The sequence below is a fragment of the Betta splendens genome, chromosome 9 (assembly GCF_900634795.4).
Source record: "Betta splendens chromosome 9, fBetSpl5.4, whole genome shotgun sequence".
Classification (NCBI taxonomy): domain Eukaryota; kingdom Metazoa; phylum Chordata; class Actinopteri; order Anabantiformes; family Osphronemidae; genus Betta; species Betta splendens.
Window position 1 is genome coordinate 4814396 of NC_040889.2, and position 20083 is coordinate 4834478.

Below are 20083 nucleotides of genomic sequence, written 5' to 3' on the forward strand. Positions count from 1 at the left end.
TTTGCTCCAAGAGTAAAAGGCCCATTTATTGCTCTCTTTCCTTAAGACTTTCATTTTTTAATATCACAAGGTCCCCCCCTACGCGCACCCCGACCCCTCCCCTCCCCGACGCCACCAGCCATGCAGCTGCAGACAGCCATGTGTCCTGACAGTTGACTTTGAGCCTGAACTTCATTTCACCAGCTTTGTTTTGGTTTTGATTTTATTTAATTTTTTTGTCCTCCCCCACTTTTTTTTTAAAGTGGCAAAAGGTTGCGTGAAAGCCGAGCTGCCTCCTCGGGTTGTCGTCACGCATGTGTCCTTCCCTTTGCTTTTGTGTCCCCTCTCATCGAGGCCAAATGTGACCAGCTGGCTCCGTCTCTCGCTGCCTCTGGGCACTGTGCGAAATTGCTAAGACTTTTCGATTGGGACAAATCCAGGACAATCCAACCAGAGTGTTGTGGGGGGGGGGGGACACGGGGAGAAGAGTAGACAGGAAGAGATAGAAGAGGGATTGTGGGTTTAAGGATTCAACTTTGGACAGATGTTGAATTAGACGGGTCAGGGGGATTTCCTGGATGGAGGTGTCCTAATGGCTCGGCGTTGATGCGAATTCATGGACGACCCATTAGCACCCTTCACTAACCCGGCTCCTGCCCGTCCTCAGTCCCGCCATAATGGACCTGGCCCTGGCGGCTAGTCGGCCTGTAGCGGATATAACGCGGATTTATTCCGATGTTCATAGGGATTACACCCTCAGTGAGCTCTGTATTATGACTAGATTTAGGCCCCTTTAACTCCTGAAGATACGGGAGGATTCGGCCGATTGTTCAACCTGGGACACACGAGGCAGACAAGTGTGTCAATAAAATGTTCCGGAGTGATATTCATTGAAATTCCGAGCCAATCTCGCTCACAATGCGCTTTAATTTAAATGAAGGCTTTATGTAGCTGAAATGCTTTTTGGATAATGACAAGCTTTTGGCCGCATTCATCAAAAGGGAAATTCCAACAATTATGCACCATCGGTGGAATTTATTTTCACATCATGGCCCTGCTAGGGTTTCATTCCAGCTATTGATGATTACAAAATACAAGACTGTCCAATAAAAAGCGCATTGTGGTTGTTTATTTGAGGGAAACAAGCCGTTTTTTAGTGGTCTTAGAGAGTCAATGGAGGTCCGTGGAAACTTGAGTCTGTCCCAATCTGACCCACACATAAAACTCTCCCGCTAAACTAAAACAACTGTTCTGAGCCGGAGAACTCTGCAGGGGCCTCAGGTTCTCTCTATGTCCCGTTGAGTCCCGGCAGTAAATTTCAGAGCTCCGTCATGCTGTTGTTGCTTCTGCTGCTGCTCAGCAGATGTGAGAGTTCTGGTACAGTGATCGCGGCCCAGTGTGACTGAGCAGGCCCTGCGGTGAGACGCCCGACAAGAACCTCAGGGGCGAGCGAGACCACACTGACCACAAGGCACGGATCTATAAAGGCCGCAGAGGAACCTGGATTCAGCAGAGGACGACAGGACAACAATAAAGTAATTAAAAGGTGGAAGCATATACATATATATATAGAACAGAACATTATTAATATAGGAATATTTATTCAGAGCATGATCAACATGGCATGACAGCTGCAGACAGGGTGGAAGATCCAAAGGCGACGCGCTGGATACATACAAGCATTAATAGAAAACCTGATGGCACATTAGAAAGTACTTCTACTTGACTGAAATGTCAATCAGCCTTCGGAATGAAGCGGCGGTCCAGAAAGCCTTTCCCTCCAGTATTGTGCCAAGCTGTCAATTTACAGACAGAAGTATGCCTGCTCAAAAATGTTCCAATAAATAAACAGAGAGAGGACAGATCTGAGTGTGTGTGTGTGTGTGTGTGTGTGTGTTGCCAGATCTGCAGCCTACATTCAGACAGCGACAGACTTACATTATGTAGCTGTGTCACACACACAGAGACGGAGCGAGGACCACGGGAGAGCTCGCTATTCAGCTTATGGATTATGTTCTGTTGAAGTGACACCGGTAAAAACTACTTTAAAGCCCCCTGTTGGTTTAGTATTGTTTTTAATCACGTAACATACTTCTTCGTCCTCAGAGAAACGGAGCTGGACCGGAAGTGGATTCGTCCTCACCGGTTGACTTCCTGAGGAAACGCAGTCAGATGTGACAGATGCCAAATATGATTGTCTCTTTAATTTTTATTTTAGTGTGTTTTTTACGTGACAATTGTCTGCTTTCAACTTCGCTAGTTTTTTCCCTCTCTCCCTCTCAAATACTCACGCTCACAGAAATGCCCCAGACGAGAGTAATTGGTGTGTAGGGCTGCTGTATAATAACTGTAATTACCAGAAATGACTTGTTGCATGAAAACAGTCACGCGTGTCATGTTGTGTTTGAATGCGGCGGTCAGATGTCAGCGCAACTTTGGGTAACAGCACTTTGCGACTCATTTTTAACACATTAAAGCGCATTGTTTTCAGTCACGCTGCGGTTCCTGCTGAACTCTTCACACGCTGCTATGAAATGAGCTTCTGAGTGTTTTCGCACTAGAAAGACGGGTCAGCGGCCCTCTTTGATAAAAATGATAATGCGGAACGCACGCGAGCGGCGCCGGGTCCGCGCAAGCGAGCGGGCGCGCGCGCGCGCGCGACGAGCGTTAAAGAGCCGCTGCGCCGCTTCAGACGCGCTCTTTGAAGTCCTCAAATATCATGAAGCATTTACAATCTAATTATGCGTGTTTCTTCCTCTGTCTTTCACTTCGAGCCCAGCTGCGAATAGAGGGGGGGGGCGACGCGCATGAGGGGGAGAACGCGTAAAACTGAGAGAAACACACGGGGAGGAAGAGGATGTGTGTTGACAGCTGGTATGTCCGCCGCTCTGTGGGTCATTAAGGAAGAGACGCCTGATTTAGAAGCTGCGGGGGGAGATTGAGCCCGAACCAAGACTCGTCACGAGCCTGTCCACCGACTCCATGCGCAGCCTCCGGCTCCCCCGGATGCTCCATGACGACCACTGGAGGTGCTTTGCCAGGGTTTAAACTCAAATGTGTGAATTTGTGTACAAATTAAAATTTAAAAAAAAAAAGCGTCTCCGGGCTGCGAGGCCTCTCCAGCCATGTCTGGCTTCTCGGTAAATAAATCTGAAACAGTCCTTTCACCCAGAGCCATAAAGGAAAATATTAAAATCCAAAGACAAACTCTCACTTGGAGGGAACAAATTAGTAAAAGGCAATCTGGGGAACAAGCTGTAAGTGTTGTGTGTGTGTTAGGACAACTGCTCCTGTGTGCGAACGCGTGTGTCTGCTGTCGCTGCTCAAACAGTTCGAAGTGATACAGTTTTATTTGCGCTGGTGTGTGTATGTCAGTGTAACAAGAACATAATCTATAGGAGGGTGCAAGGTGTGTGTCTGTGTATGTGGGCGGGCGACGGCTTGTGCCTCGAGTTTATGTGTGTGTCTTATGTTTATTTTCCATTTTTTTCCTGAATGCTAAGAAGGGGAATAAAACACACTTGTGTAAGAAGTGTGTGAGTGAGTGTGTTTGGGGGGGGGGGGGGGGGGGGGGGGGGGTCACGCGCATCGGATGTGTCCCCATTTCTGCACGGTGCTTGTTTCTCTCCCTGTTTCCACCCTCTTTGCAAATCTCGGCGGCGGCGGCATCGGTGACATTTGGGAGCAATTTTGAAGTGCGCCCGCAAAGGTTGTCAAGGGATTAATCTCATCTCATGCTGGGGCACAGAAAAAAAACGTCTTCCTCCAAGAATTAAACACAATTTACCCATCAAGACAAGTCTTTCAGGATGGGAGACAAGCATAAATAATATCTCCTCGGTCCAGATTCGCTAATTTACAAGCTTAGCATCTCCAAATGTTATTAGCGGGGAATGACGAGGTTACCAGAAGGCGCTGTAGGGAATGATTTGTTATCCGGGCGAGCAGCAGCTGGAGCAGAAAGGCGCGCGATGGAGCGCTGGGATGGAAGGAGAGACATACCTGACACCCACTGCCTCACCCCTCCTCCCTCTCTCCCTCACTACAACACCCGGGACTGCACACACCTCAGGCTGGCAGATCTTGAACTTGGCAACCTCTCCAGCTAATGTTCTTTTCCACTCCTCTCATTCTCATTTGCTTTCAGTCTCCTCTCCCCTCTCCCCCCTCCCCTCCCCTCCCCTCCCGCTCTCTCATTGCCGTTTATTCCCTCTCCGTTTCCCTGGGTTTCTCTCCCCCCTGTATCACTCGTTCTCTCCCACTTGCTCTTGAGGCTCGAAACATCAAATGGAACATTTGGGCAACCGTTGTCATCTTGGCAAGTGTTGAAGTAGCTCTCGTCTGCAATAAAATGAAAAACGCAGGGAAGGAAGTTAGTTTTTTTTTAGATATTCAGCCGCTCTCAACATATCAGTCAAAGTGAATACAGATGTCTCTATGCCACGTCCAAAAATATGTTCCTGTCTTCTAAAGATCTATATCGGCACCTTCGCTTGGCCACGTCAATCACCAGCAGCCCGGCGAATCGGGCCAAGTTTAGCAGAATTTTCCGTGATTAACTTTGTAAATAACCAGGTGCCTCCCGAATTTGGATGCTGCACCTTTTCTAAGCTGACAAGGAGCTCTAACACCCTCAATCTGACGTCGCGGCTGCGCGAGATGGATCAGTGGCTCCGTGCGTGTGCGCCTCCGCGCCTGCGTGTGGGTGTGCGTGTAGGAGCGCGTGTGTGTCGAACGGAGCGTATTTTGATCTGCGCTGGCTGTTTATCTGCCTGAAACAGGAGTCTCCCGTCACTCCAGCCCCTTTCTGATCCTGACAGATGAGTTCAACCCCAGCCCGCAGCCTCCGAGGAGCAGGGAGGAAGGAGCGGAGCGGGAGAGGAGAGGAGAAGAGAAGAAAAGGAGGGGAGGGGACGGGGGGCGGCGGAGAAAGAAACAGATGGATATAGAAGAACAGAAATAGGAGAGAAAGTGAGCGCAAGAAAGAAACACACACAGAGGTGGAGAAAGGAAGGAAGACAGAGAAGAGGAGTGGAGGAGAAAAGAGAGGGCGCTTAGCTTCACCTGCCAGTCTGTGTTAGCGGGGATGAGCCAGAGTTCCCTGCTTCTGGAAGCTTAGTGTCAAAGGTGGGACTGCAGGGCTCTGTCTGACGTGTGTGTGTGTGTGGAGTCAGTGTATACTGTACAGCGTGTGTGTGTGTGTGTGTGTGTGTGTGTGTGGGCTTGTGTCTTCGTGCCCAGTAGGGGTTCCCCCACACTTCCTACTTCTTGCCTCTCCACCGCTCCTCACATCATTTCTCACTCTTGCCATCACTCAGGGGTTGGAGGATTGTTGAGGTGTGTGTGTGTGTGTGTGTGTGTGTGTGTGTGTGTGTGTGTGTGTGTGTGTGTGTGTGTGTGTGTGTGTGTGTGTGTGTGTGTGTGTGTGTGTGCGTGGGGGGGTGAGGGGGTAACATGGTGCGTATCTCATCATACAAACCAAAACAGAGGAGTCTGATCTGTGCCAGGCTAATTGGATGATACATCTGTGTCTTGTTTTTGAGACTATTTCTTTTTCTTTTTCTTTTTTTTTTTTAAACGAGTCTTTAAAGTGATTTTCTGGGTCATCTTGTTTGGTGAAAATGGTGTTTGTGGAAAAGTAAAAAGCTGCTGCACAGTTAGTTGAATAAAAACGCATCGAGAGGGAGTTTAACGCCGTTGTACCTCACCTGAACTCATCAGCAAAACCAAGACTCTGAAATAACACAAATAGGTCATATACACAGTAATAATAATAATAATAATAATAATAATAATAATAATAATAATAATAATAATAAATAACAGTGTGTGTTTGAGTTCATCCCACCAGTAACTGTATCCATTTAGCAAACAAGCCGTGAACTAAGTTTTGTTTCAGTTCCTCAAAAGCAGCAGCTCGACAGCACCGGTAGCGGATCTTGAGCAAACACGCGGATGTTTGCTCTCGTTTCACCGCGCTTGAGTTCCGACAAAGCGGTTTTCACTTGAAGTCGAGTGTTTTATTTCCGTCTCACACTCGAGCGTCGCTGTTCTCGTCACGTAATTCAATTGGAGCAAAGAAAGGCAAATGTCATTTAAATATTAACACACCATATTTAATTGAGCCTGACCCGCAGCTATTGCCTCCTACACTAACACCTGTACATTTTGTACTTTTCCGATTCTACTTTTACTTCTAACCCCCCCCCCCCCCCCCTCCCCCCCAAAAAACCAAACTCCATCACCTCCTAAACCCGCACCTGCCTCTCCGACTGAAGTCTTGCCCCTCTGACAGCCCCCTACCACCTCTCCAAATCATTTCATACCTCTGACGGCTCCCGCCCACGCGGGCCTCGCGCTCGCTCGCTTCCCTCCGCCAAGTCACAGGGGGGGCCGCCGCCGATGCCCCGGGCTCCCGCGCGCCGCTCTATCTCCCTCGCGCACACACGCGCCGCACCGGAGCCATCTGCAGAGCCTCGGTGCGCCGCGCCGAGCCAAGTCACCTTTTGCTGTTACACAACTACTTTTACAACCTTTCACACGTACCCTCCACGCGCGCAACCTTCAATTAGCCGCGCGGCGACAATGCGCGCCTTTGTGCGCGGCGGCCTATATTTGTGCGGAGGTAGGAGGCTGCTCGCGTGTAGGTGTGAAAGTGTGCCCGTGCGTGTGAAGGAGCTACTGCAGCGGGAGAGTGCGAGCACGGGGGGCCAATGCGATTCCAGCCCGTCTATTGAACTGGTGTAATTGGGAGCATGACCGGCAGCGCAGCGGCTGGAACGCCATATGCTTTTAGCGCCGTCTCTCGTTCCCTCCGCGCGCGCGCCCCACCGCTGTACATTGGCCGTCCTCACCTCGCGGCCTCCCCCTCCACGCGTCTCTCTTGAATGGCGATGGAGGCGCATTCTTCTCAGAGAGGCCTTAAATAATGCGCCTAGGGGTCGGCCGCGCCACCCCGACCCGACCCGCCCCCCGGAGACAAGGCAACGAGGCGCGGAACAGCGGGTCTTTGTGGCGCCTTGTAAGCGCGATGCGAAATCTCTCTCACTCGGCGATGCAGAGAGACCTTGACTCCGACCCCGTCGTCGTATCTGGCGCTGCGAAATGGGAGCCGCAGAGGCAGCGCGCGCTTGATTGAAAGGAACGGCGTGTCAAAAGATGTTGATAGCCAAACAGGCTGGATTGTCTGAAGAAATAAAAACACGCCGGCTACAAAGTGTTTGTTCGCGTTCTCGTATTCTGTTATAATATTAGAGTGCTCGCTTCTTTAAAGTGGCAATAATGCTGCGGGTCTGTAAAAGGAAAGGTAGCTCAGCGAGGCTTACCACCTAATCCACTTAGACACTGCGCCCTGCGTCGTTCTCCAGCTTTTTCTTTTCTTCTTGTTTACCTTAAACGCTTCTGCTTTTCAACTCCACTCTGCGCGCGTGCACGAGCGCGCGCGCGCGCGCGCGTCTCCGCTCTCTCTCCTCTTTTGCCGCTTTTCCCTTTTCTCTCAGATCTGTGACAGATAGAAAGAAGACTACGGGGCAACGGAGCAGAGGATGCGTAAATCTCACCACACTTTTTAATGACTTTTAATGAGATTCATAAAACACGCAGAAAACTTGCGGAAAAAGGGAGAGAGGGAGCGAGAGAGAGCGAGGGAGGGAGATGGGGAGACGAAAGGAAAGCAGCGCCGCCCGCCACCAAGCTGACAGCGAGCAGGCTTGACATTTGGCCTCTCGTAATTAGGCGAGTGCCAGATTCCGTCCCACTAAATCTCAGCTCAAAATCATTATTCTCGACGGTGTTGACTCCGCAATGTCCGACCCGCTTAAGCCCTCCTCTGTGCTTTTTTGTGCCCCCCCTCCCCCCTCCGCCTCCCTCCATCCCTTCTCTCCCCGTAAATATTGCAGCCAAAATTACATTACAGTTTTGCACTTGCCTCCCCCTTAATTGCTTGCCCTCCAAACACAATCTGCTTTGGCAATACATAAGATGGTATGTGAGTTAACAGCGACAGTGAGTTGGCAGCGAGGCAGCTGAGCGGCAGTCTGTGAAAAAAAAAAAGGGAGCACTAAGACGAGGAGATAAAGTGTGGAGGAGAGCTGGAGAGGAGCTGATCACACACAGACAAGCTGGGGAGCAGCAGACAGATGCCACGAGAGCACGGCTGTCATCGGGATGGAGGATGAGGAGAGGCGGAGCAGGGGGAGGGAGGGGAGGCCAGGATGGGGGGGGGGTTCAAAGACCGTCCGAACCAGAAGCCAAAGTCCTGACTTCACAGACATCTGGACACAAAGACAGTGGTTTAACGTCCTGAGTTCTTGCTGGACATTCTCATTTAATTCCACTTTTTATTCCGCATGTTTGCTCAGATGAAAACGCACACGACTCCAGCAGCAACAGTGCCGTAAAGAAAAGAAGAAGGAACATAAACTCAGCTACTGAACTTACTGAAGTTTAGACATTAGAGTATATATTTTCAGTTTTGTATTTTAATATAAATCTTTTACTCCATTTATCACAATGCCTGAAATATACTCAGTCAAACTCCATTTTCATACTTGTTGAGCTTTTTCCTCCACCTGCAGAACCAGCTCCGTCTGTCTTCATTAGACCCTGCTACAAATCACCTTGTCCCCTGGTGCGTTCATTTCAATTCTAACGCGGTGATTCAATAAGGATGAAGTGGCGAAGAACAAGAAATGGATTCCTGGAAGCAAACGGGAGCGAGCGGAATTATGAGCATAATAAAAGCAGTTTTGCTCCTAGTAAGATATTATTTCACCGTTTCCATACTTCACCTTGATTTGTTTGATGTGACCGGCTCACAGGGCGGCAGGTCCACCAGGTGCATGCTGGTCCTTCCTCCCGACTGGTGTGGGAGAACTGGGAAGCTGCACTGGAGCAGAGGTGCTGGGACGCCCTTGATTTCCACTAAAGTATTATCATTAAAAGTTTATGTGTAGTACATGAAGTTCTCGTAGGCTGTTCACTTTTATTCATCCTAAATCCAGCATCACTGTCATCTTATCAGCACAGACGCTATCGTGGTTTGTTTTAAGCCGCTGCAGTCACTCATTTTGTTCCCCACTTGTAAAGACACTTCTCCAAACGTGCTTTATCCAAGCGCTAATGCTCCCAGCATGCACCGTCATCCCACGGGCCAACACAAAACCCCAACGCCACATAATTCCCCCCCACCAACCCGAAAGAGAACTTTAGACAAAGTTCCCCCTCGCGTCCCCGCGACGCTTCAAGCCGCGCGTCTGGCGGAGAGAGCCGTCACAAAGCGTCAGCTAATCTGGGAGATTGCAGAGGGGACGTGGCTCTGACAGGGGGCTCGCTTACCCCGTAAGCCCGCCATTAACGCTAATCCCTACGGGCGACGGGCAGAGGAGGGGCAGCGGCGAGCGGGGAGGGACGCAACAGCCTGTAAATATCAATAACACACACACACACACACACGCGCACACACACACACACACACACACACACACACACACACACACACACACACACGGTTTCAACACCAGTCCGGCCCCCGCATCTTTATCCTTCATCTTGCAGGATTGGGCTGAAGCTAATCTCTCCAGCCGTGACAGTCAATTAGCAGGGAAGAATGTAGCCGGACTTCAGATACTTGAAAGTGAATCTGCGGAGGTTCGTGGGGTGCATCAATGTGTGTGTGCGCCCGTACAGTGCGCGTGTGTGTTGGTGAGTTCGGCATCGAGGGGCGCGTGCGTCTGTGGAGAGATGTTCCACAATGACAACTATCTCTCCGTCCGCCCCCCTGGAGAGCAGATGGGATACGAGCCTGCCAATAAGACGAGAAGAAAGAGTGGTGTGCGTGTGTGTGTGTGTGTGTGTGTGTGTGTGTGTGTGTGTGTGTGTGTGTGTGTGTGTGTGTGTGTGTGTGAACCAGTCATGCATATGTACATACACATGCATTGTGTGTGTGTGTGTGTGTGCGTGTGTGTGTGTGTGTGCGTGCGTGTGTGTGTGTGTGTGTGTGTGTGTGTGTGTGTGTGTGTGTGTGTGTGCGTGTGTGTGTGTTTCCTGTACATTCAGTGCAACAGTTTTTTCATATAGTTCCACAATCGTACAGTCTGGTGAGAGGATGTCTACTGAAATGGCTGATGTGACACCTACTGTATGCACATGACTCAACACAGGCATCACGAACATTAATAAGTTTTTTTTTTTTTCATAACGTTGTGTTTCTCTCCTCAAATATAGGTTTCAAAGGTTTAGGTCACAGCCTTAAATATTCCCCTCGCTCAGGCGTCCACTAACCCCAGGACACTGCGAAGTGACTTTCAGATCCATTTCCCTCTGATTCTCCTGTATCTGTGGATTGTTTCGGCCTCGCCGACGTAACGTCATGATCAATAGCAGCAGAATGAATGATCTAAAAGCAACAGATGGACGCGTTCGGTGCCTGTGTCCTCGTTATTTAGCCCGAGAAGTTTGCCAAGAAAACTCTCGCAGACTTTTAGCAAAACATTTCATCTTGATAATTGTTTTTTTGAGGAGCATTGTTTTTATTTAAATGAGCAAACACCTAGGTGAATTATTACGTCGTCGACTCTAACAGATGCTTGGTGTAATTTCACAAACATTTGTCGTATTTGTAGAAATGTTGACTTGAAATTAAACTGTTAATGAACTAAACATTCCAGAGCCGCAGAAAGTAACACAGCAGTTTTCACAGTTGTTCTTTGGAAGAGTGAACGCTGACATCTATCAAATCAAACGTCTCATCATCTAAATCTAACTAAAAAACAAATACAAATATATGTTTCTGGGGAGAGAGCGCTAAGAGCGTCAAGTCTAAGCTTGTTTACCTTTTGGGATGCTGGTGAAACAAACAGCCGGCGGTGGAGCCTGGCTCGTCCCCCCGGCCCCGGGGGAGGGGGGTGGGGCATCCACCCAGGTGCCCTGAACCAGAATGAGAGGCTAAACCGGGCTGCACGATGCCCCCCCGGCCCCTTGAATCCATCTCCCAGGGCAAAGAGGGTTCCGGAGGCCAGGCCCGGCACGGTCCAACGCGAGGCTCCACTCGGCCCAGGGGATGCGGACAATGGCCAAGAATGTGTTCATATGCGTAATGCAATCAACATCAAATCTAATGAGAACAGATTTGTGGAGGGGGGGGGTGTTTATTTATGGTGATTTTTTTTTTAAGTTATGAAAGCGCACATGCTCTCATACCCATAAACCCTGCTGAACTGTGCGTAAACAGACACACACACACACACACACACACACACACACACGCACGCACGCACGCACGCACACACACACACACACACACACACACACACACAGCGGCAGCAGTAGCAGCTGCATAAGTCTTTGGGTGAGTGCACATCTGTTAGACTGGCTTAGTACAGTGGAACTGGCTGTTGACAGCAAATGTTTTCACTCAAGCCCACGTTGTGAGTTATCGCACACGAGGGCTGCTGTGCAGGAGAGAGGACAAATTCATTTGTGCTCCTTTTTCGGTCTCTCTCCCTCCTTCTGTCGCTCTTTGTCTCGTCCCGCGCGTGAAACCCCTCCGCTCCTCCTTTCATCCGCTGCCCGTTCGCGGCGCGCCGGCCAGCGAGTTAAATCAATTATCCCCTCCAGCGGCGGAGATATTCGCCGCTATTGAAAACTGAAGGCTTTGTCCAGGTATCTCTTTCAAGCCCCCGTGCTTCCAGGGGGGAGGAGGACAGGTCGAGGCCGCATAGCTCTGACCATCATCTCCCCACAGCACCTGCTGTAACCATCTCCCATCCCTTCTCATAGGACGAGTGAATGGCTGAAAGGCGTGTTTTGGTGTACTGATGCGATTGTGTGATTGATTTGGGAGCACAGTGTGTTCTTTCCTCGTGAGTCGGTGGATTTGTGTAGGCAAGCGGATGAAAAAACACACAAACACAAACACACACAACATGACCCTTGACCTTCTGGTCTTCTTAAACGGGTCCCCATTCAGAGTCTGCTGTCGGGGCCTTGACATTCAGTGGTATGACTGTGCGTGTGTGTGTGTGCGTGCGTGTGTGTGTGTGTGTGTGTGTGTGTGTGTGTGTGTGGAGGCCGTGAGACATGTGGGTGTGGTCGGGCGTGAGTGGGTTCGGACGTTTTGTGTGGACGTGTGAGCTAATTACCTGTGGGCTGCTAGGGCTGCTGGGTGGTGGTGGAGGGTGGGGGGGTGGTTGTGTTGCAGGCACCAAACAGGCCTTTAGCATGAGGTTGACTGAGCAGTAGTCTCACACACACACACACACACACACACACAAACACACACACACACACACACACACACACACACACACACACACACACACACACACACACACACACACACACACACACACACACACACACACACACACACACACGTAGCAGCCAAGTCCAAGCCAGGGCTGAGCCAAGACTCTGTGTTTAGAACAAGAAAAACACTTGTTTACGCTTTAGGGCCCTTCACTGCTCAACCAGCGAAAGAGGGAAATCAACTCATCCCTGGTTCCCTAGCCACCGCCGCGTCGTCAACAGATGAAGTCAGCATCTCACACCCAGCAGATGGGGCGCGGGGAACAGCAGCCTACTTTACCAAATGGACTTCTCCTTCTCCCTGTCTCCCCGTCCTGCTAATCAGCGCCTGCCGTCTGCAAGGTGGCGCCGGGAGCGAGTCGCCGGCTGAAGCCCGGGTGTGATTATCGGAGGTTATGTGTCACCGCGGATGTGAGCGCGCTCGCGGTGCACGCTCGCCGGTTGGAAGAGGAAGAAGAAAAAGACAAATATATTGGTTATTGTTGAGGAGGAGATGTCTTTTCTTGGATATAATCCTGCAGGGCTTCATGGGAGTGCATGTGTGACGGGGGGGGGGGGTTTAATATCAGATGCTGCCTCTTTGAAAAGCCGTCTTGCTTTGCTGAGATCAGAGCATCCAGACGATAAGGACACGCCCACCCGAACGCCCTCCATCAGATGAACAAACAACTCTGGCTGCAGAGGCAAAACACACGCACAATCAATTTATTTATTTTTTATCATTTATCCTTTAAGTCGTCTGTTTTTTTTTTGTCCGTATAATTCCTTTATTCTTCACACCCAAATCAAGTGCCTCTGTGCGCGGCAGATAAATAGGAATTCCAAACTCCAATGGTTCATTTGTCATGGTGTGAATTCCAAGAGTGGAATCTAGAAATAGCTCGAGTGTTCAAGCGCGGTTGTTGCCTGGGGCTCGGTGGCATGTAGGAGGCTTTGGTGATATTTGCTTTTTGCATATTTTTCTACTAGGGGGCTTTTTTGGAAGGCAGATATGCACTTTTTTCCATTGCAAACATTGCAAAAAAAAAAAAAAAAAAACAGAAAAGATTTTTTGTGTGTGTTCTGAGCTGCTCGTTGTAGGAGGCTATGCCCATTATTTTGGTATGACATTACAGTTTTAATTGAATTGAATGCAATTTATTCTTAAGAAAACTTTTAATTAAGTGCCATATGGACAGATTGTGGAGTAGTGGCCTCCATGATATTTCCTTGGGGACATTTGCTGCATAATTAAGAATATGAACTGTAATGACACAGTGAGATTTAATGGAAACTTGCAGTCTAAATAGGCAACGTCGCAAAGCTATTATTACCCAGCATGAGGGGCCTTAGTGGGGTTCTCAGGGGACAGCGGGCTCCTCAGAGTGGAACCCTGGGAATAGAAAACAGCAAAGCGTGTGAGGAAGGAAGGAGAGAGGGAAGGAGGCAAGGGAGGAAGGAAAGAAGGAAGAGTTTACATCCTAATATACTTTCTGTGCTGACTGTCAATCTTAAACTTAAACTACTTACAACTACAGTTCATATAGAAGCTACAGTGGATTAGGCTGTAGTTTGGCTCGACTCTGACGACATCATCAGGACTCAATCACAGCCCTGTCTCCATCACTCTTTGCTGCGACAACCGTTGCCGTGCAAAAAGAAAGTGGGAGTTCCACGAGTGGGGAACAAGAGGAGAAGCCAGCGAAGTCAAGGCAAGTTGTCTGCCGCGGACGGCGCGTGACGGCACCAAATGCAGAATTCCGATGTTGCCGGCGAACAAACAGCGCGGCAACAACGGGCAGAGAGAGAAACGCGAAAGAATGTGGAACCGAACGGAACGGAAGCGGAGCGCGGGAGGACCGGGAGGAAAGAGAAGTGAGAGGAGAGGGGAAAGATGGAGGCCGGATGACAAGAAAACAAAGGCAAAGAGGAGAAAATCAAAAAGGTGTGTGCGAAAAGGAGAGAAATGAAAGGAAGGAGAGACACAGTTAGCCGCCCGCAGAACAGAACAAACTCATTTACAGAGCAGTGCCAGACTTGAAAACAATTATCTGCCATCTCCGTTGCCTCTGTAGAAGAGGAGTCCGTTTTGTGGAGCTCTTTGTTTTTCTCAAGGACATATTCATTATTTCAGATGAGACCCATTTGAGTCTAAATAAAGACTTTCTCTCCTCTCTGTCAGATTCACTGGTGCTGTGATGCTGCATCTGAGGGGATGTGAAAACACATTTGAAAAGGAGTCTGATGAAAGCACTTCTATGCCACTAATGCATGTTCATTAAGTTCAAATTCTCTTTTATTTCCACCTCCCTTTTCATATTTGAGTCCGGGTGCTAATATTTGTGTTTTTGTCTTCGTCTGTGTTCGCGTGTCGCACGAGTTCTAGAAAAACCCCGACGCCGGAGCAGTGGGTGACATCTTGTCCTTTCGCCCGCCGCACACGACAACAGGGTCGCGTCCGAACGGGGGCCGGCGCGTGCTCTGATGAGGAGAAGGCCGCCACTAATCGCATGCAAACAAAAGACGCCGGCGAACCGTAAACAAGGAGCCAGAAGTCTTTCATGACTCACGCGCACACTTACAGGAAGTGTTATTCCTCTCCGAGCGGGAGGGTTTCGAGTTTGCAAGAACTTGTGTTCGCCGCCTCCTCGTTTCCTGCTGGGGTCACGACAGCGAACGCGGACGGGAATCCAGCGGCCGCGGCGCCGGCGCCGGCTCGCGGAGGCGACCTGGGCAGGTTTCAGGGTCCCGTCTCACCTGCTCGGGAGGTTGTGTGGTCTCTGCTGAAAGGCCCCGGCGTTTGGGAATGAAAGAGGACGAGGTTACAGGGACAAACAAACACGCACACACACATGCAAACACCACACGCTACAAAATGGCCTTCAAGGGCTCTGCATTCCACATTTAATTGGACCGGCAAAAGCAGAAAAAACCCTGAGCAGAACCCTCTAAAGTTTACTTTGGAGGGTGATTGGCTGACTGTGGGCTGTGAGCGAGCCAGCCAATCACTGAGGGAGGCCAGGTCTCCGGGGCCCCGCCCTCCTGAAATAGCCACAGATAACCCATTGTTGAAGTTCAACCTGTGGTCACACACGCACACACACACACACACACTCGTGACCTCACACACCACAGACACACACACTCAGAGTAAGCAAACACGCTTTGTGATCAGGTGAATGGGAGTGAGTGTTTCCACAGCTTAAAACCCCCCTTAAAAAACACACGTGTGGCGAAAAAGTGATGGAGACCGACGGATGCGAGTCGAAAGCGGAGCAGAAATAAAAGTGACAAAAGAGGGAATCGGGCTGCAAGAGGGTAAAAATAAAAGCATCCCTGGTAATAGTTGGATAAGTGAGATCCCACCTTTGCTGGGATGTATTTTCTCCCCCCTCACGTCACTCCCAGCACGAGACAATATTTAGCGATGAATGCGTCTCCCTTTATTCCCAACGTATTAATTCAATGTGACATTTGCACTGTAACATCCAAACCGACAGCAGGTCTGCCAGCCCGCGTGGGAAATTTGACGGCTCCGGTTGGAGCCCGTGTGACTGCAATCCGTGTCAGGATGAGGACAAAGAGCAGGCGACGAACCAGAGAGGATATTTTCAAATCCGCGCGCAGACGTGCGAGCGTTAATAAACAAGACGGCATCAAGGCGCCGCCGCCGCCGCCGCCGCTCCCATATTTCCTATAATTTGGGGCATTTGTTTTTGCTCCGGCGCTGTGTCTCTCGCCTTAAACATGGTTTAAACTCTCACGCGTTGAAATAAATAAATGTGTCCGAGTCCAATCTGGATTAAAACATTATAATTGTGAGCATTTTATCCCTGAAAATCCACAGCTGAGATTTTTAAGAGGATGTGAGCGCTCGTTTTTATTTAACGCAAACACACACAGGGGGGACATCTGTGCTGAACGCTGACCAAATCGGCGGTGACTTTGCTCACAATACAATTTTGTTGGAAGTGTTAGAATTTGTTTCAAGTTGATGGCACAGCCTCCATTTTGAGTTGACTTTGATATCATTCTGCGAACAGTGAAATGTCTGGATAAGTGTTGCGTTCAGGGCCAGCCATCTGTACCATCTCCAACTCCAAAGCGGCGAGGCTGCGACGGCACCCGCATCGTAGTGGAGTGGCGTGGAGTGGAGTGGCGTGGAGTGGAGTGGGGGGTCCGTGCGTTTTCAGCGGTTCACTGCTGGCATCTACTGGACAAACGCGGGGCTGAGGCCGCCGTGGACTCCCCACGCACCGGTCTCGCGGCGCCTGCCTCCAGCGGATGAAGCGCCGCGTCCCGTGTCCAGCCTCGTACGTCCCCGCGAATGACGGACGTTATGCGATCTGGCAGAGGAATTAAAATTAAAATCAAAAACGCCTTTTTATGGTGGAGTTTCAGTTTCGCCAATGTTGCTGACGCAAACACCTTCATTTTATATTCTTTTAACTATTTTCATTCGGGGGACTGGACTTTCCAAATTGGTTTAATAAGTTCTCAACTTCTCAGGAACTAATTTTGTGTTGCTTAAAACCATCATCCAAACTTTATTTAAATGACGATATACCTCGAGTTATTTCCTGCCTTCAATCAGGAGATCTGGGAAAATTAACAGATAAACACAAGTGAGAAATTGACGCTACATTACTCTTCTATAGATGTACACAACCTGCTTAATGTTTTCTCTGGTGCAGTGTGGTTATTTGAATCTAATGTACAGTAAGCAAACTTAAAACCCATAGGGGAAATAAGATAAATCACCTGTGCGCAGCCTGGATGTGTTACTGTTCAATGCAACGTGTGGAGCTCTTCATTCAAACGCCCAGTTAGAAGCTGCGGCACCGTCTCCGCTCGGTGAGTCAAACAAACGGACTGCGGGTGAACGAGGACCAACCGGAGGACGCGCTCCTGTCGCGGCCGGAGGTGACGGTGGAAACGCAAACAGGAGACGGGAGCGCGGAGGATTGTGAGCACAGTTCCCCTCAAAGTGCTGTAATTGTTGCCTCATAATGCGACACATTCATATGAGCAAACGCATTCACGGCCGCGGTCTGTTTAGGATGCAGCGGATTGAGTTAGAGAGAGTTTACAATAAGGAACAAAGCCCCCCCCCTCTCCTCCATATCTGTTTCAGACACTTCTCTCTTTATGATGCTGAGTGTGGCTCTGAGGTTGTCAGAGAATCCGGGGCGAAACAATGCGACGCTTTGAGATCTATCAAAAGCTCCACAATGAGATCCTTGTGCTGCTGATCGGTTCCGAGCGCGGGAGAAAGAGAACGAGAAGGAGAAGGAGACGGAGACGAACTCCGAGCGACAATAAAAGCGATTGTCTCGATTATTTGTCCGTCAGCGATGTCAAGAGCATATTATGAGCGATGATGGCTTGGAGGATAACAGTGACTGAGATTAGGCCCCGCTGAGAGAGAGAGAGAGAGAGAGAGAGAGAGAAGTAGAGTAAAGAGTGGAGAATGGGATGTGACTAGACTAGAGAGCTCGGCGATAACTGCCAGCCAACAGCCTGTTTGATCCTGAGGGATGGCAGAGGGATGTAAGGCGTTTGAAGCTGACAATCCCTTTGTGATGATAACACATGTTTTTCAGTGTGCGCGCTGATCCTCCCTCTCCTATTGTATTATGGGCAGCAGACGGCAGCTGCCTGGGCATTGTAGCGCCGCCGCTAATCTGAAACAATATCTCCGGGCCCGGCGCGGCTACGAGCAGCTGGCGGCATTGTGGGTAATCTGCCTCGGTATCTTTAGCCCCCCGTTTAGCTCTTTGATCCTCTCCCATTATGCCCCCCCCCCACCTTCCCCATCAGGACGAGGGAGCTGTGCTGGAATGTTGGAGGAAGAGAAAGAACCCACAGCGCTGCCGTCGCAGACCGGCCCGTGAGCGGATCTGAGTTTCCACGCGTAGGGTTCCGTCCGAGCTTTTACACCTGTCGCACCGTGTCAGACGGGGAAGTCACAAGCGTCCGCGTGGTCTTTCATCAGTGCTCCGTCACGTGGGCTGAGCTTTCACTCAGAGGTTGCAGTTAGTTTGATGCCCTCGAGGTGAAGCACGGGCATCAGGCGAGATGTGATGACACCAAACAGGACTGATGATACTTCCTGCACCGTCTGTCCTCTCAGGGAATTAATGGTGGTTTCCAGCACGGGACTTTATGAGGAACTCAAAATAAACTTCACCCGATTCCACAAGAGGAACTGAATCCAGTTCTGCGGCTCGAGGTGTACTTTCCCCGGCTTCACAGTCTCAGTTCCACCGGTCCACGGGTCACAGTGGTGCTGGGGCCCTTCCCGGCGGTGAGCACAGGTCCAGTACAGAGCCACACACACACAGTCAAACTCTCGCACAGGCAAAGCAGAGTCTGAATAGTGAATAGCAAAGACAAGGGATTCAGGCTAATGGGCTAATTATGACTGAGAAACAAATCAGGTATGAGACAAACTGTAAGTAGTGCTCTGTAATGAGATGCGATAGGTGTAGTGGGGATGAGTGTGTGTATGTGTTGCGGTTGTCAGTCGACGAGGGGCGCGGGCGATACAAGCTGCACGCAATTAACAGCAACATAAATATCCTGCCGCGCTTAAGCAAGCCAATAATCAGGTATAAATACGGCGAAGGAGCCCTTTGTGATTAACGAGGTGAGACTCGCTGCTAATTACTGTTTCCATCTCTTCTGGTAATTAGGTTGCTGCGTTGAATGCGGATGAATGAGACGGCCCTGACCCCCCCTCACCCCCAAGCAAACACACACACACACACACACACACACACACACACACACACACACACACACACACACACACACTGCTATTGTTTAGTTTTTGCTCTGTGTGCGGCTTTAGCAGAACACACGTTTCTCTGTATCTGTCTCACGTTGGGGTTTTGATGCAAATGTGCGTTTAAGCGCTATTTAAATAGTTATGGAGGATGCCCGGATGCAGATGTAATGTTAGTTCCAGCGTAGCGGACGGAATCGCACATCGTATAGCCGGTTAATTAATCCACAGCACACGGCTGAATGGACCCGGGTTCTAACTTCATCTACTGAACGCGATGCCGTCCTCTGTGAGCCTCGTTTCACACATTTCTACGTTCGCCGGCTTTTCTTGCCTCCGGTGACGTTTAGCTCGACTAAGGGGAGCTGCTGAGGGGGCTGCAGGACGTGGTGCACCACAGGCCCCGGCTGCTCGAAGTCACTAAGCTGCTGTGCATCTACTTTTGCTCTGAGTGATCAACACTACAAGGTCCCGCCACAAAGAAATTTGGCCCAATCCATCAAGACTGAACTGAACTTATAAAGTTCGTCGCGCCTGCAGAGAAACGACACCGGAGCGAGAGTTCTGCTCTCCGCGGGGAGAACGTCTTACGAGTTCAGTGCAATAATAACGGCCGTGATGGATGCGCGCCGCGGCTGCGTCAGCGCTTCTCCTCCGGCCTCAGCCTGCGACGGTCAACAGGTTCACTCCGCCACGCACACGTACAGTAGCAGGGAAATCCATTACTACACACTTACAGCAATTGTCTTCATTTGGAAGTGGCTGCTTTGACCTTTTTATGGGAAATGAAAATAAGTGGAGGCGCAGAACAGACGATATTGGATTCTGTTGTTAATTAATGTGTGTATTATCCGGGTGGATGAAGCCGGGGGGAGGCAGTTAATTGAATTACAGTCAGCGAGTTGGATAATGCACTGTCGTAATTGTTGGAATGTATAAGACAGTGCTCACATTAGGGAGACGAAAGGCAGGCCCGATTTGCTTCCACTCAGTGGTAAGAAATTACTTGTTTGGTTTTGGGGTGTGAAGCAT

At 49.9% G+C, this 20083-nt stretch overlaps 2 long non-coding RNA genes across 2 annotated transcripts; both read right to left on the minus strand.

Moving 5' to 3' along the window:
• Positions 1 to 888: 888 nt before the first annotated feature.
• LOC114862609 (uncharacterized) lies at positions 889 to 3528 on the minus strand. Its single transcript, XR_003787008.3, has 2 exons — positions 1918 to 3528; positions 889 to 1479 (listed from the first exon to the last, which is right to left on the minus strand). It is a non-coding gene; the product is annotated as an uncharacterized LOC114862609 (long non-coding RNA).
• A 3353-nt stretch (positions 3529 to 6881) lies between these two features.
• On the minus strand, positions 6882 to 11056 carry LOC114862409 (uncharacterized). Its single transcript, XR_003786963.2, has 3 exons — positions 10812 to 11056; positions 8769 to 8901; positions 6882 to 8677 (listed from the first exon to the last, which is right to left on the minus strand). It is a non-coding gene; the product is annotated as an uncharacterized LOC114862409 (long non-coding RNA).
• Positions 11057 to 20083: the final 9027 nt, after the last annotated feature.